The sequence below is a fragment of the Syzygium oleosum genome, unplaced genomic scaffold (genome assembly GCF_021117445.2).
Source record: "Syzygium oleosum isolate NSW1041296 unplaced genomic scaffold, Sole_v2.1 Sole_v2.01, whole genome shotgun sequence".
NCBI classification, from domain to species: domain Eukaryota; kingdom Viridiplantae; phylum Streptophyta; class Magnoliopsida; order Myrtales; family Myrtaceae; genus Syzygium; species Syzygium oleosum.
The window spans coordinates 12,115,256-12,133,728 of record NW_026607485.1 but is presented as its reverse complement, the minus strand read 5'-3'; positions in this window follow the sequence as shown (position 1 = coordinate 12,133,728).

The following is an 18,473-nucleotide window of genomic DNA, read 5'->3' as shown; positions in this document are numbered from 1 at the left end:
GGTTCATGGATCCAACCATTACATGTCAAGAACTATATAGCATTATCAGTTCTAAGTGACATTTCGTCAAAATGTGTATTGTCTGAGTAAAACAAGGCCTTAACAAACTTACTTTTGAATCCTAACTCATACAGAAACAGCTCAGTGTGCACGAAAGCTATGAATATTCTTCTGATTTTCTTCCACATAGCACCACAGCGGCAGTGAAACTTCTATAGATGATTCACATCTATGTCAATTATCAGTAATGAAAACTTTGTAAAATCTTTCGATGTAATAAATCGTATTTTTTTAATATAGAAGCTTTACTTAATTATAACTAACAAACATGCACATAGTTGCGTGTTTGCATAGAAATATTGACACGATATGAAGAAACTGCACATATATGTGGAAAGAAAAAATGCTCCAAAGATTTGAAATTTTTGTTTCGGTAAGAGTGTATAAGATAGAAAAGATTCAAATATTAAAATTGACATACATAAGATTTGAAATTTTTGTTTCTGTAAGAGTGTATAAGATAGGAAAGATTTTTGTTTTTGTGACACAAAAAACTCCAAACTATGCCACTTGTGACACATGTACCCCACAATATTTTGGCCGAAGGGCATTTTTCTATTTTTTCCTTTTTCTATTTTTTTTCTTTCTTCTCTCTTCCCTCTGCCATGGTCGGTGGAGGGAAGCCAGCGAGGGCGGCCCTTGTCGGCGTTGGGGTTGGGCGAGGGCTGTCCTCGCCCGATGCCTGCGAGGGTCGTCCTCGTCAGATCCGGCGAGGGCAGCCCTCGCCCAACCCCAACGCCAGCGAGGGCCGCCCTCGCCGGCTTCCCTCCGCCGGCCACGGCGGAGGGAAGAGAGAAGAAAGAAAAAAGAAAAAGGAAAAAGACGAAAACGCCCTTAGGCCAAAGTATTGTGGGATAAATGTGTCACAAGTGGTATAGTTTGAGGTTTTTTGTATTACAAAAAAAAGGTCAGGGTAAATTTGTCACAAGTGGCATAGTTTGGGATTTTTGGTAGTGTTTTCCCTATTTTGGGTAAGAAATGAAAATTTGTGTTTGCCTTAAGAGTAGGAGGTCATGTTTGTTTTGTATAAAATATAGATATAATTTATTTAAATCCATGATGACGTCATTTTAGATTCTATTATAACATAACCGGAATTTTTTATAATTTTCTCAAAGAAAAATAACGATATATATTCTGTCGTATCTCGGACCATAATTTTTTTCTATATCGACATAGGATTCCACATATTCTCCCACACATTCTTGGACTCACGAAAATTTGTAGTCATCCTTGTATAATGACATGATTTATACACAATATTACACAACGTTCTATATTTGGGTAAAAGTGCTTTAATCTTTTTCTTGTTTCGTGCTTTTTACTTTTTAAGTGCTTGAATGTCCGTAGCATGTCCATGTTGCTAATAACTCAATGCAATCCCGAGATTAGTCAACACTCGCATTTGGTGTTTTGAAAAGGATCTTATTCCCAAATATTATAAATAGACTAAACAGGATCATGAGTGGGGTACGTGACAGAGTAGCAGTAACCACCAATTTGTGGTGATGGGAGTGAATGGAGATCAATCGGTTTCAATCCCTTCTCGACTTTAGAAGGACTTAGGGCGATATATATTTTCCAAAATAAATAAAATTAAAAATATTTTTCCATAAATGATCGTTTGTCATCCTTAGAAATAATTAGTCGATAAAAAATATTTTTATTATCAAAAAAATTTATGTCCAAATATTTTCGTGGACAATGAACATAGTTTTTGCTCATTGATTTTTATAAGTGATACGTTCGATCATTTTTTGAAATATTTTTTTAAAATAACTGAGGTGATCGGAGACATAGCCCTAGGTATTGATAGAAAGTCACCGAATCACTTATGCATACATGCCTAAAAATCAGAAAAATTACCCAAAAAAGTCATAAACCTATTGCAATTGTACTAATTCAGTCCTAAACTTTTTTTTGCCAATTTAGTCATAAACCTTTTTGTATTAGTGACAATTTAGTCCAAAAAGCCAATTTTGACCAGCCAGCACTGATATGGATGCCAGCCGTTCTATATGGCACAACAAGCGTTGATATGTATAATTTTTAATAATATTTTAATATTTTTTCAAATTTTTTATTTATTCTTCCCTATTTTCTTTTCTTTCTATTTTTTTTCTGTCCTTCTTCCTCTGGCCAATTGTCGAGGTCCAGCGACCGACCAAAGGCTAGGGCGAGAGAGGTTGAGCCTCGCCATGGCTGAATGAGGTTGAGCTCGTCCTCGCCCTTGCTATCGTGGGCGAAGAGCAAAGCCCAAATATGGCGAGGATCAACCTCCCCATCGCTGGGCGAGGTTGAGCTCGCCCAACCATGGCGAGGGCGAGGTCAACCTCGCCGGCCTTAGCCTCTAGCTGGTCGTAGAGGTCCGACGACTAACCATGGGAAGAAGGAAAGAAACAAAAAGAAAGAGAAAGAAAAGAAAAAAAAAAGAAAACATAAATAAAAAGTTCAAAAAATATTAATATATTATTTAAAATTGTTCACGTTAGTGTCGATCGGCGTCCACATTAACGCCAACCGGCCAAAACTTGCAAGATGAGCTGAATTGACATAAATGCAAAAGGTCTAGGATTGAATTGGCAAAAAAAAAAGGTTTAGGACTGAATTAACACAGTTGAATAGGCTTAAGACTTTTTTGGAATTGCCCCCCCCCCCCAAAAAAAATCTATAGTTTAGAGCTCAAACAGTCGATTACATGTGAGGAAGGGTGAGCAATCTCATTACGCCTTTTTAACGCCGCATATTCCGTTGACAATTAAGTTCTACATTTATTCGTCATTAAATTTCTCAAGCACGAATTATTCATATGTACGATATTGATTTTTTATTTTTATATCAAGCACTTCATAATTTAGAAGACAGCTAATTAGTATATGTAATTGGATTTCAAATTCCCTATAATATCTCGGCATTTAAATATACTCTCCCCTATGGTAAGTAAATCTTTTGGTTTAATACTAAAACTAAGCCAAGCATACAAGTCACTATATGCAATAAAGTTGAGAAAACGCACTTAAAAGAGAGTCGCAAAGGTACATGAATGGCAAAAATTGAAATAACTTCAAACAACCTTTTCTAGAGAACTCCATTATTCAGGAAAAGAAATGTGAATATTCTACAATGAAGATGGAAATAAACATAGATTTGAACAGCATAAAGCGTAATTTGTAATTTTGTCGATAAAAGCAATTAAATTCTTATTCCGAATATAAAATGATGAAAACAATGAAATTAGGGATTAAGAGAGAGAGATGCGTGTACACCCCAAAACCCTCATTTCATCTATTTTTGTAGATGCCCTCGCGATACTTTTTAGCTTCGTCTCAAGTGTAGTTCAATCAATGAACACGTACGGTGATGATTACTTAAAATGACGCGAAATGAATGCCATAAAGATAGAGGAGTACTTAGCACCAAATAAATTCCCACATTCCGTGGTATGCCATCCATACATTAAATGAGGAGTACCAATGATTTTATTATCGGGCCTGCATATTGAATTCGGTCATTTAAAGTAAAAAAGGATGGACCTCCACCAAAGTTCAGAATTGAAAGTGATCATCAAACACATTGCTGTCCAGAGCAAGAAATGATTTGAGTCAATGATGGAAGGACAGTGCAATATGGGCTATCCTTGTCGTGAAGCCAGATGCTAATGCCCAGATTAGCATTTGCATTTCCACTAATCGTTAAGGAAAAGTAATGGAAGATGGAGTTTTTGTTGGCTAAGAATCACTTCCCGACATACAATTTAGCCCTCTCAATCTCTATCAAAGTAAACACATGAAAAATGGAATGGTCTAATATCTTAATGTAATAATGATAATCATTGTGTCTCGTGATTTGATACCGTTATGGCATACTCCGAACGGTTGACTTCTAAACGGGCGCAATCATTTAAGGAAGTAAAATAAGAAAAAAAAGTGCTTCTCGAGACAACTCAGGCCCAACATGCTTTGGACCTTTATATGCACTTGACCTTTGTCCCTCAAAGCTATGAGCTAGTCTCACCGAATTTTTAGGACTTAGTTCCTCCTTTGTCACTTGTTGAAACAGGTAAAAATCATCCGACTAGCTATTTAGATGCACCCCCACATCTCCCAATTTGTCAAAATTAGTTATGTTAACATGTGTTTTGCCACAGGCTTATGAATAATTTTAGGTTAAGTATATGTTTGAAGAATATCCTTATATTTAAAATATCTTTCCCTCGCCTTTCTAGTACGCTCTAAACAACAATTGATTCCCACTTAGTAACCCTGAAAACAATATTCGACACTTCTTAGACATACATGAAAGCAATTTTAATCTGGAGACTATTGGGACGCATGTAAAAGGTGCACATACTTAGCATTGTCATGTCATGATCGCGATTGTTGCGAGTCTAACCACCAAAGCCTTTCATCTCCCAACATCTGTCAAAAGTCCTTATCGTGCTCATAATTAGACCAAAGAAGGATGATCCCTCAAGTCAAGAAAGAAGTATGTCTTATCCCCTATATTCCTTGATCAAGTGTATCATTTGATTAAAAAATTCCTTAAGTACCTGCCCTTATCTTTCGCTTTTCATCTTTGATGATCGAAAAGATTGTAGCATTTTTAGCTAGTTGTCCAATTTTTTTTGCGCAAAATTGCTACTTCGATTTAGGGATACTTTGATTGTACTTGCACTATGTTGGCTCTTTATATATAGGTTAATTTGCACTTTCAAAAGGTTTAGGATCAATTTGACACAATTAAAATATTTAGGATAAAATTGACAAATCGTAAAGGTTTATGACTAAATTGACATAATTAAAAAGTTTAGGACTGAATTGACTGCCGTGTAATAGGTTTAGGACGTTTTTTTGACAATTATCCAAATATTTGACACTTCTTAGACATACACAAAAAGCATTTTTAATTTGGAGATGATCGAGACACATGTGAAAGGTGCACGTACTTAGCATCATTTTGTCATGATGATGTATTATCATATATGCAAATAAACATAATAGTCTTCCGATTTCCTCCTAAATGGCACCATGGCGGCGGTGAAACTTTTACAGATGATTCACATCTATGTCAATTTTTAGCAATGAAACCTTTATAAAATCTTTTGATGTAATAAATCGTACTTTTTTAAAGCTTTACTTAATTATAACTAACAAACATGCACAAACGTAGAGTGTTTGCACAGAAGTATTGACACTTATAAACTTCAAAATCATCTTATTGCGAAATAAACTAGTGATTAAAAAATTTATTGACACGATATGAAGACATTGTACATATATGTGGAAAGAGAAAATTCTCCAAGATTTGTATTTTTTTGTTTCTATAAGAGTTTATAAAATAGAAAATAATCAAATACTAAAATTTACATACGTGACAGATAAAATAGAGTTATTGGTGTCGGCACATAATTTTCATCAAATACCTAATTGAGGAGATTTAGGGTAAGAAAAGAAGGATTGTGTTTGCCTTAAGAGTAGGAGGTCATCTTTGTTTTGTATAAAAGTGTATAGATATAATTTATTTAGATCCGTGATGACGTCATTTTAGATTCTATTATAACAAAGCCGGAAATTTTTTTTCATGTTTTCCAAGGAAAATAACGATATATATATTCGGTCATATCTCACACCATATAATTTTCATCAGTATCAACACAGGCTTCCACATATTCTCCCACACATTCATGGACTCACAAAAAGTTGTAGTCATCCTTGTGTAATTCATTATACACATACTTTATTTGGGTAAAAGCATTTTAATCTTTTGCTTATTTCAATATTCAAATTAACAATTATGTACCAACAATTTGATGATATGATATCATACTTATACGTATAAATACAATATTCTCTTGAGTTCCTTAGTAGCACAATAGAGACAACAGTCAATTATTATGTACGATATTTTTCATAAAAAGATTTTCTCGATCATAATATGATTTGTTTAAACCCATATAACATTATTTTAGAATTTATTATGATAAATTCGTTTTTTCAAGTTCATTTTTATAAAACAATGATAATATATATTCTTTCTTGCCCGGTATAATTGCCATCCGGTGTTAATAGAGGCTGCCAAGACGAAAAGAAAAATAGATGAGAATAGGAGTGAACATCAATCCATATGATTTGGTTTGCGATTTAATATGATGAATTTGAAATGAAATGAATCCAAATTGGGCTCAAATTAGACAAGATCAAGTCGAATTGGACCATCGATCTAAAATGAATTTCGAGTTTCTTACTTTTAAGTGCTTGAATGTCTATAGTATGTTTGTGCAGCTAATAACTCAATGCAATCGCGAGATTAACATTAGATGTTTCGAAAAGGATCTTATTCACAAAGATTATAAATAGACTAAACAGGATCTTGAGTGGGATACATGACAGAGTAGCAGTAACCACCAATTTATGGTGATGGGAGTGAGGGGAGATCAATTGGTTTCAATCCCTTCTCGACTTTAACAGGACTTAAGGAGATAATTATTTCGTGAAAAATAAATACAACGAAAAATATTTTTTCGTAAATCACTACAAAAAAACATGAATTTTGCGACGGAAAATTACGACGGGAAATTTTTCGTCGCTAATTTGCGACGAATTTTGCGACAGATTTATTTTCCGTCGCTAATTTGTGCAACGAAATTTACCATTTTGCGACGAAAGTAGCGACGAATTTTTTATCCGTCGCAATTTGCGACGAAAACGGATTCGTCGCTAATTTGTGACGGAAAATTTCTTTCGTCATATCCACCCCATCCGTCAATTTCTCTCTCTCTATACTGATTCCTCACATCCCCCGCTTTTCTCCGGCCTTCTCCCTCTTTCGTTTCTCTCAATAATTTGTGCACGCAGAAATCAATCTCGGTAAAGCTTTTCCACCGGTAAGTATCGTAGCTAATTTCGTGACTAAACATGCGACGAATACGATCCTGTCCTTTCTATTCATCACTGGATTCGATTTTTTTTTATTGACTTTTTTTTTGTAACTTCTCGGCGACCGGCCACCGGCGAGACCTTGCCGGCCTTGGGGGGAGGCCGAGCGGCCTCGCCGGCCATGGGCCGAGGCTGCTCGGCCTCCCCCCATGGCGGTCGACCTCGCCTGCCGCCCGGATCCGGGCGACGGCGAGGTCGACCGGCGGCCATGGCGAGGCCGCTCGGCCTCCCCAAATCTGGGCGAGGCCGAGCGGCCTCGTCCCCGTGGCCGGCGAGGTCGACCGGCAGCCTCGCCTGGGTGTGGCGGTCGACCTCGCCGTCGCCCGATCTGGGCGACGGCGAGGTCGACCGGCGGCCACGGCGAGGCCGAGCGCCTCGCCCCATGGCCGGCGAGGCCGCTCGGCCTCCTCCCATGGCCGTCGACCTGCTCGCCGTCGCCCGATCCGGGCAACGGCAAGGTCGACCGGCGGCCATGGCGAGGCCGCTATGCCTCCCCGGATCCGGGCAAGGCCGCCCGGCGAGGCCGCTCGGCCTCCCCATGGCCGCCGACCTCGCCGTCGCCCAGATCTGGGAGACGGCAAGGTCGACCGGCGGCCATGGCGAGGCCGCTCGGCCTCCCCTAGATCTGGGTGAGGCCGAGCGACCTCGCCCCATGGTCGGCGAGGCTGCTCGGCCTCCCCCCATGGCCGTCGACCTCGCCGTCTCCCAGATCTGGGTGATGGCGAGGTCGACCGGCGGCCATGGCGAGGCCGCTCGACCTCGCCGGCGTTAGCCAGTCGCCGGACCGGCGACCGGAGAAAAATATAAGGAGAAATAAAAAATTAAAAAAATTCGAAAAAAATAAAAAATTATTAAAAAATGAATGTTAAGTGATTTTGCTTTTATTTAGGTACGTGTCCAATTGAAGGTCTCGCAATCCAAGTGAACGTTGCAATTCTCATCAAATTGACCACTTTCTGCTATCAAGATTTCAGTCAAATATTTGGGTAAGTCTTCTTTGCATGGTAATTTTTTCAATTTCAAAGTAATTGTTGCGTGAAAAACAAAATTTTAATTTTCAGAATTTTATGGTTTTAATTAAGACCAGTAGATATGATATTTTAAATATTTTACGAGATTTTTTTATTTTAATACAGACACAATGCAAATAGACATGGCTTGGATGTATAATAAGAACTTATCTGGACATCGAGGATTGATCGATGAGTTTCGTACTGGGTTGGAACTATTTTTAGACTTTGCTAGTAGTAAATATGAGTTCATGGATGGAAATAAGTTAAGGTGTCCGTGTAAAAAGTGCTGTAATGGTAAATTTAATGTGTGTGATAAAGTTAGAGAACATCTTTGTAGACTTGGGTTTACTCCGAATTATTATAATTGGATTTGCCATGCTGAACCATTTATATCTGATGAAGGATGTCGAAGAAGTGACCAATTTTTAGTTAGGGAAGAATGTAGCTATTATGATCAATTGAACCCATACGAGAGGATGGTGATTGATGCAGCTGGTCAGAATTTTGTTTCAGAATCGAACCATGCAAGTACTAGTTTTACTCCTACACTTGAACAAGTGGATACTAGTCATGCATCACAATTGAAAGAGATAGGAGTAACGGGTTTTGATGAGAATGTATGTAATGGAGCTTTTTCATCTAATCAGTTCTGGGAAGTGTTGAAAGCAGCAGATGAACCTTTATGGGCAGGTTGTGACAACCACACTAAGTTATCAAGTGACAAGAAGACTGTTAAATATCAAGGCGAGCATAATGTGTCATGGATTGCTTCAACTCTTTTGTTGAAGTAATGCGGGAAACAATGCCTCGTGATAACATCATGCCAAGTGATTTTTACGATATGAAAAAGCTAGTGGATAACTTAGGTCTTCCGGTTGTAAGGATTGATGTATGTAGTAGGGGTTGTATGTTATATTGGAGAGACGATGAAATGCAGAATCTTGCAAATTCTGTAGCCAACCTAGGTACAAGATTAACAGGAGGCAGGGTCGTAATCTGAAGCGTAGACCATGCAAGCAAATGTTTTATCTGCCCTTAATCCCCAGATTGCAAAGGCTTTATACGTCTCAAGCCACTGCTGAACACATGACTTGGCATGCAAATCATGAAATAGAAGAGGGTCTAATGTGTCATCCTTCAAATGCAGAGGCATGGAAACATTTTGATAGAACGTACCCTGAGTTTGTGATAGAGCCTCGAAACATCAGGTTAGGTCTCTGTGCTGATGGATTTGCCCCATTTGGGAAATCAGGAAAAAGTTATTCATGTTGGCCAGTTATCTTAACGCCATACAATCTTCCACCTGGTATATGCATAAAGACACCTTATATGTTTTTGACATTGATCGTGACTGGCCCGCAAAATCCGAAAAAGTTAATAGATGTTTATATGCAACCATTGATTGAAGAGTTACAACGGCTATGGGAGGAAGGTGTCCTTACATATGATGTTTCTACCGATCAAACATTTGTAATGAAGGCTGCTCTTCTTTGGACGATAAATGACTTTCCAGCTTACGGAATGTTATCTGGATGGAGTACAGCTGGGATCTTAGGATGTCCGATATGTTTGGAGAGATCAAAGTCATTTAGATTAAAACACGGAAAGAAGCCTAGCTATTTTGACTGTCACAGACAATTTTTACCGATAAATCATACATTCAGAAGGAATAAAAAAGAGTTCATCAAGAATAGGACTGAAAGAACACGTCCACCATTGAGGTTGACCGGCGATCAAATTTGGGAGCGGGTGCAGGACTTTCCAACTGTTGTTCAGAACCCTCACGGCACGACTTTTGCGTACGAAAGTATACATAAGTGGACAAAACGCAGTATATTTTGGGATCTACCATATTGGAAGGCCCATCTTATTCATCATAATCTTGACGTCATGTACATAGAAAAGAATGTTTTCGACAATATCATAAATACTGTGATGGATGTCACCGGAAAAACAAAAGACAACTTGAACGCAAGAAAAGATATAAGAGATATTTGTGATCAGCCAACACTAGATGTGGATGCAAGCAGCAGGGGACCAAAACCAAAAGCAGTTTATACATTGGATAAGGAGCAGAGGTAAGTTGTTTGTCAATGGTTGAAATCTGTACGGTTTCCTGATGGATATACTTCGAACCTCAGGAGATGTGTTGATTTGAATGAATGCAAGTTGACAGGTTTGAAGAGTCATGATTGTCACATATTGATGGAAAGACTAATTCCAATAGCTTTCAAGGAAGTTCTACCGAACTTTGTATGGGGCGCCATTACAGAGTTAAGCAATTTCCTGCATGATATTTGCTCGACATGTTAAAAGCATCGCACATGAAGAAACTAGATAGAGATATTCCAATTATTCTTTGCAACTTAAAAAGGATATTTCCTCCATCGTTTTTTGATTTGATGGAGCATCTCTTAGTTCACTTGCCTTACGAGGCCAAAGTTACAGGTCCCGTCCAATTTCGATGGATGTATCCATTTGAGAGGTAAATTTTTTTTTAAAATAAAGTTCAAATTACTTTATTATATATTATATTCCGATAAGCTTCTTTCTATTGCAACTAGATTCTTATATCATTTGAAGAAAAAAGTGAAGAATAAGGCACGTGTTGAAGCTTCAATTTGTAATGCATATATTGTGGAAGAAGTGACAACATTTGCATCATACTATTTTGAGCCGCACGTGCAGTGCAAGAGGCGGAGAGCAGGCAGAAATGATGAGGGCCCCATTGATCCCAATTGCAAAGCATTATCTATTTTCAATTATCTGGGTCGACCAAGCGGCGCATGTCAGTTTCGTTACTTAACAGGCGAAGAATTGCATGTAGCCCATACATATATTTTACTGAACTGCCCAGAAGTCGAGCCATGCTTCGAGTAAGTGTAAATTTGTAAATATATGTATTGTGTGTCAAATATTTGCTAATATATAAATGGTATTTATTACTAGGATTTTCCAAACTTCAATGTTTGGACTACCACAAAATGAGTTTGACCGTTTGTGCGATGAACAATTTGCAGCATGGTTCAAAACATATGTAAGTTGCCTATGGACCAAAACCAAGTTATTAAAATTTTATACATCATTTATTAAAATATAAATTATTGACTTTGCGTATGTAACCTTAGGTTCACAGTAATCATGATGAACTTAGAGAGCAAGGATTGCTATATCATCTGTCATGGGGTCCACAGTTAAGAGTACGAAGTTGGCCAGCATATTTCATAAATGGATATAATTTTCACACTCAAGAATATGGAATGGGAAAAGCCACAATGAATAGTAGTGTGTCTGTTCGATCATCCAATGGTGGCAGTTCAAAAGATGATTTTTATGACTTATTGGATGAAATCATAGAGATAGAGTACCCTGGACCATTAATGATGCGGGTTGTGTTATTTAAGTGCAAGTAGTTCGACCCCGTCAAAGGAATGAAGGTGCATACGAAGTTTAATTTGGTTGAAATAAATCACAAGAAAAGGTATATGAAATATGAACCATTTGTCTTGGCACAACAAGCAATTCAAGTATGTTATGCATCATATCCTAGTTTGAAACGTGACAAAGCTGATTGGTGGGCTGTATGTAAAATCAAAGCACGGAGAAAAATCAAGGAACACTGGAAGGATAGAGCTTATCAACAAGAAGAAGTTTGTAACACGGTTGAAACTGAGGAATATAACATTCCAACTTTACGAGATCCATGTGGAGCAATGATAGATGTGGATCCAACTGAAATTTGCGAATTAAATGTACAAGATTGTTCAGAATCTGATTTTGAGACAGATGATGAAGATGATGCTCATGAAGAAGATGAAGATGAAGATCAAGACGAGGACGAGGACGAAGATGCAGATCAAGACGAAGACAAAAATGAAAATTTTTGTGACAAAACACTAATGATGTGTAATTATTATTGCGACAAATGTTATTTTGGTTGTCATAATTATTATTATTGTTCTTGTTATTATTGTTATTGTTATTATCATTATTGTTGTTGTTATTATTGTTGTTGTCGATAATTCTTATTAATTTAATTGATCGTCGGAAAATTTGTCGCTAAAAGACGACAAGTCAAATATTATTCGTGCGATGACATTTTCGATATTCTATTTTCCATTGGATTTGGATCGTTGCTAATTTTGTCGCTTATTTTACGACAACAACTTATTCGTGGCTACTGTTCATCGAAGAATTAGCGACGGAAGTGAAATTCACGGCAATTTTCGGCAATTTTCCGAATCTGTCGCAAATTTGTGACGGATTCGAAAATGTCCTTTATTTTTGGAATCTGAAATAAATCCGTTGGAAATTTGCGACGGAAAAATAATTCCGTCGTAAATTTGTGACGGATTTATATTGTCCGTTGCAAATTTGCAACGGATTTATATTGTCCGTCGCAAATTGGGATGGGAAAAAAATTCCCTCCCAAATTTGCGACGGACAAATATTTTCCGTCGCAAATTTGCAACAGAAAAAACAATCCGTCGCAAATTTGCGAAGGACAAAAAAATCCGTCGCAAAATTTTGGACGGAAAAAAAATTACGTCCAAAATTTGCGACGGTCCATAATTCCGTCGTAAATTTGCGACTGATAATATTTCTATGTCGCAAATTTGCGACGGATAATATTTGTCCGTCGCAAATTTGCGACGGATTTTTTGTCGGTCGCAGAATTTTGGACAGAAAAAAATTACGTCCAAAATTTGCGACGGAAAAATATTGTCCGTCGCAAATTTGCGACAGACAATATTTTTCCGTCGCAAATTTGGGACTGAAAAAAAATACGTCCCAAATTTGCGACGGACATTTTTTTGTCCGTCGAAAATTTGGGATGGGAAAAAAATTCCCTCCCAAATTTGCGACTGACAAAAAAATGTCCGTCGAAAATTTGCGACGGAATTTTTATCCGTCGCAAATTTGGGATGGGAAAAAAATTCCGTCGCAAATTTGCGACGGACAAAAAAATGTCCGTCGCAAATTTGGGACGGGAAAAAAATTCCCTCCCAAATTTACTACGGACACAAAAATCCGTCGCAAATTTGCGACGGAATTTTTATCCTTCGCAAATTTGGGACGGGAAAAAAATTCCCTCCCAAATTTGCGACGGACAAAAAAATCCGTCCCAAATTTACAACGGACAAAGACAAAAAAATGTCCGTCGCAAATTTGCGATGGAATTTTTATCCGTCGCAAATTTGGGACGGGAAAAAAATTCCCTCCCAAATTTGCAACGGACAAAAAAATCCGTTGCAAATTTGCGACGGAATGAAAAATCTGTCGCAAATTTGCGACGGACAGAAAATCCATCGCGAATTTGCGACGGATTCGAAAATGCCCTTTATTTTTTTGGAATCCATCGTAAATGTGCGACGGATCCTTTTTTTTTTAAATCCGTCGCAAATTTGCGACGGATTTATTTTTCCATCGCAAAATCCGTCGCAACCACATCCGCGCACGTTTCAAATTTTTGCGCCCGTCTCTCTCTCTCTCCCCCCTGCACGCACACGTGCCTCGTCAGACTTTTTCTTCTTTTCAGACTTCTTCTTCTTTTCAGACTTCTTCCTTTTCTTTTTCTTCTTCACGTACCCCCTACAGCAAGCGACTTCTTCCTTTTCTTTTTCTTTTCCTCTTTCTCTTCTTCTTCTTCTTCTTCTTCTTCTTCTTCTTCCCGTTGTCGTCGCCGAGTACCCTGGACCATTTGCGCCAGCCCGCCGTCGCCGTCGTTGCTTGGCCGCCCGGCAGCTCGCAGCCGCCATCGCCGGTGCCGTCGTCTCCTCCGCCCGCGTCCGCTCGCCCGCCCGGCGGAGCTCGCCGCGCCCGGGCCGCCGCGCGCGCCGCTCGCCCGCAGCTCGCCCACCGCCCGATCGGGCCGCCGCCGCCCGCCTTGCCCGAGCTCGCCGCCGCAGCAGCCGCTGTGACGCCGCCGCCGCCAGCCGCCGCCGCCTAGCCGTCGCCGCCGCCAGCTCGCCCGACTCCTTCGCCGCCCGTACTCACCCGAGCACTTGTCGTCGCTGCCGCCACCCACCCTCACCCGAGCACTTACCGCTGACGTCGTTGCCCGACGCCGTCGCCGCCCACCGCCGCCCGACACCGTCGCCGCTGCCATCGCCCCGGCCGCGCCCGACGCCATCGCTGCCGCCCGCCGCCGCCGCCCCCACCGCCGCCCGACGCTGCCGCCACCGCCCCCCGCGCCCAACTACGGCCCGACCTCGTCGCCGCCCGGCCTCCGCCACCCACTGCCGCCCCGACGTCGTTGCCACCCAGCCGCCGCCCGACGCCGTCGCCGCCCAGCTCCACCGTCGTTTGCTCTGCAGTGGCCGAGCGCCGTGCCGAGCGCCTGGCCGCCTAGCCATCACTTGGGCCTGTGCCCGCGCCGAGCCCGCCACTGGCCGACCGACCAAAATATTATTATTGTTTGGTTTTTCTTGGCATTGAACCAAGTAATCGACTCCCTAAACCCTACCTAGTATAATGAGTATTAATGTGACTTATTTAGGGATTGTTTAGTGTTGGATTGATTGGCTAAGTTAGGAGCCGATTTAAGGATTGCATGTGGCTTTGATCGATGTTCGCATGGTTAATTTGTCGATTATGTCGTCGATTAAGCGTTCAATGACGATCGTGTGGTTGATTAAGCGTTTTTCCAGAAAATGCATTAAAACTGAAAAATTCTAGAAAAATTCATAAAAATTTCCAGAAAATTAAAAAAAGTCAGGTTTTGGGAAAATATTAAATTTGGTGAATTTTTTTTTAGAAAAAAAAACCAAAATTTCAAAATATCACAAAATGGCTAAAAATAACTGTGGCCACCCACTTTGAGTGAAATTTAAAATTTTTTAGGTGCCCCAAAAAAAGAATAATAATACAAAATTCAAAATTTTCAAAACTTTATAAAATGGCTTAAAATACCTGTGGCCACCCATTTTGAGAGAAATTTTAATTTTTTTAGGTGCACAAAAATATTAAAAAATAATAATAAAATAAAAAATTTCAAAACTTCACAAAATGGCTTAAAATATCTGTGGCCATCCACTTTTAGTGAAATTTAAATTTTTTTAGGTGGTCAAAAAAAATTAAATGTTTAAAAAATTTCAAAACTTCACAGAATGGCTTATAATACCTGTGGCCACCCACTTTTAGTGAAATTTAAATTTTTTTAGGTGCCCAAAAAAATTAAAATATAAAAAAATAAAAAAATTCAAAACTTTACAGAATGGTTTAGAATACCTGTGGCCACCCACTTTTAGTGAAATTTTAATTTTTTTAGGTGCCCAAAAAAATTAAAAAAAATAAAAATAAAAAATTTCAAAATTTTACAAAATGGCTTAGAATACCTGTGACCACCCATTTTTAGTGAAATTTAAATTATTTTAGGTGCCCAAAAAAATAAAAAAAATAAAATTAAAAAATTTCAAAACTTTACAGTATGGCTTAGAATACCTGTGGCCACCCACTTTTAATGAAATTTTAATTTTTTTAGGTGCCCAAAACAATTAAAAAAAATTAAATTAAAAAATTTCAAAACTTTACAGAATGGCTTAGAATACCTGTGGCCACCCACTTTTAGGGAAATTTAAATTTTTTTAGGTGCTCAACAAAATTAAAAAATTAAAAAATTTCAAAACTTTACAGAATGTCTTAGAATACCTGTGGCCACCCACTTTTAGTGAAATTTAAATTTTTATAGATGCCCAAAAAAAAATTTTTGGGCAAAAAAATTCAATAAATCAAACAGATTTCTCCTTCAGAAGTCAATTTCTGGCAAGAATGTGAACAATCAATTTCTGGCAACAATGTGATTTCTGGAGCAGAATGGTTACCATTTGCACCCTTAGTTGTTTAATGCCAATCGTATGGTTAATTAGGTTAATCGTGTGGTTGCTTTGCTTAATTGTGGCTGATTGGTTAACTATGGCCCGATCGTGTGGGTTGATTGATGATCGTGTGGCCGAGAACGAAGATCATGTGGTTGAAATTGATGTTTTATGATTGATCTTGTACTTGATGAATTATCGTGTGGTTTGAAAGTGGATCGTGTGGTTAATTATGGCTATTGTCGGCTTAGCATGGCATATCGTGCTCATATATTGATGTTTCATATCAAAATGAGTGCGATTCATAGTATATTTGTTCGTAGGAAATTGCACGTCATAAACATTCGGCATTGGCTAATTAAGAGGAAATATTTTCTGCTTCTGAAACAAAATGGTAAGCTTCGTCATATACGTTATTATGTGTCCGTAATACGTGTTCATATTTTTTTACATATTTATCTAACCTTCCTACTTGTCAGTATAAACGTGGAGGTCACATGCATAGAAGACCAGCCTCTGCCTCGTCCTCGTCCCCGTCCCTTTCCTCTTCCCCTGTCCTTTCATCTAACCCTCAACCACAATATGCTGATGGACAATATGGATACGTTGGCCCATCCTCCAACACTCAAGAACATGTTAGGGGACTTGGCCACATGCGAACTGAATCTCCTCCAGTTCCATCTCCTTTAGCTCCCTCTCCTTCCGTTTCACCTTATTATTCAGCGCAACAATCGAATAATGACGGAAACACAGGTGAAGAAGATAACCGATTCATGATATGCCCATTTGGAGATTCGTAAGTATTTCATTTTTTTAGTATATGTAATATTTATGGCTTTAGATATGGATGTCAACTGAATTGTCGATATTGCACAATATCCGTATGTTTGCAGATTCACGGATGCTCCGTTTGTTGTGAGGGAATTGAATAAAATAGTCAAAAACTATTGGATGGGGCAGTATATTAATTACAGAAGTGTTCCACAAGAAGTGAAAGATTTGTGGTGGAATGAGTTCAAGGTAAGTTTTAGATATTCTATTTTCTCACCAACTAAGTTCGGTGTAGTATATTGATGGTCAAGAATGATGTAAAGGGACCAGAACAACTCTTTAGTTTTCGGTACTAAAGGGACCAGATATTTTCCCTGAGATGAACTTTACAAAATCTATCGCTGAATTGTCTGGTGCATGGTAATGGATATGTGATCATCATAATAACTTTCAGTTTTTTTTGTATTGATTGCAGCGGAAGTTCAGGTGGGATGAAGAGGAAGAGAATGAAGTGAGAAGAATTTTTCAGAAGAAAGTTGGTGATCACATACGAAATGTGATGAATAGAGCGAAGATCAAGCAAGTGAAGCCGGCTTTCATTCCAGCTGACAATTGGGCGGAAATTAACAGAATTTGGGAAACTGAAAAGAGTCAGCAAATCAGTGAGCAGAGTAAAAAGAATTGATCTTCTAGTTCTAGTGAAGGGTTTGCCACATATGCTGGGGGCTCTATCAATATTGGGGAGCATCGCAAACGAATGGTAAGTCTGTTAAATAAGTTATCAGTTAATTTAATTCAATTACTCATGTTTACATTTTGTAGGCACATGAATTGGAGACGGAACCGACATTTGCAGCTACATTTGAACGCACATTTCAAAAGAAAGATAAGACATGGACTGGCGATCGAGCAAAAGCTATTAAGGTATGTAAGGTTATACTTTGGGCTTTATGGAAACTAGAATGAAAACCGTGAATGCTTTTAATATTTATGGTAGATATATATGTGAAGTTATTTTATTTTCATCTATATTGTTAATGTAGGAAAAATATGATGAACTTTTAATGAGCAATGCTAGTGGTAGTGATGGTTGTGCTGCGTCTGAGCCATTAGTTGACAGTATGGCATTATGGGTGGAGGCAACGGGTGGGATGAAAAAAAGAAAAAATATTTGGGATGGGATCCTTGTCAAGGATGTACATGCCGAATCATGCTGGAACTTCATCATCCAATGCGACTGGTCAAAGGAGGACACGACATGACGAGCAATTGACCCAAAAAGTGAACCAACTGAAAAATATACTTGTAGAGAGGGACGAAGAAATAGATGACTTGAAACAACAAATGCAAATCGTTATGCGACACCTTAACCTCAATCGCGATGAGGTTCCTCCTGTACCTCCCGCCAATCCAATTGGTGATGGGCACAATGATGAGCGACACAATGATGCTGAGATTGCTGATGATGATGATGATTTTCTTAGTCCTTTCTAGTTAAAATTCCCAAAATCGGGGGTAAGGTTGCTTCACAATCTTTTATGACATAAGTGCAGTTTCACCCGATATGTTCCTGCCCTACAATTACTTTTTGTGCACAACTTTCTTACAACTAGGTTCTTTGCTTGCGAAAAACTGAAAATTTAGAGATCCCAGGATGACATGCTTGTTAAAAAAAATCATGATATTTGAACATTGTAGAAATACAAGCCTTAATTGACTTTGAGTCCTCTCTTCCTGGGAATTGGTGTTGGTAATTCACCTCTCTAAGTCATTAAACTGTTGAATGCTATTTGGACAAGGATCTAATTTTTCCTAGGTGACAGAAATACGGTTTACAAAGGTGAAAAAACTACAGTAGATATCAAAGTTGACTCATA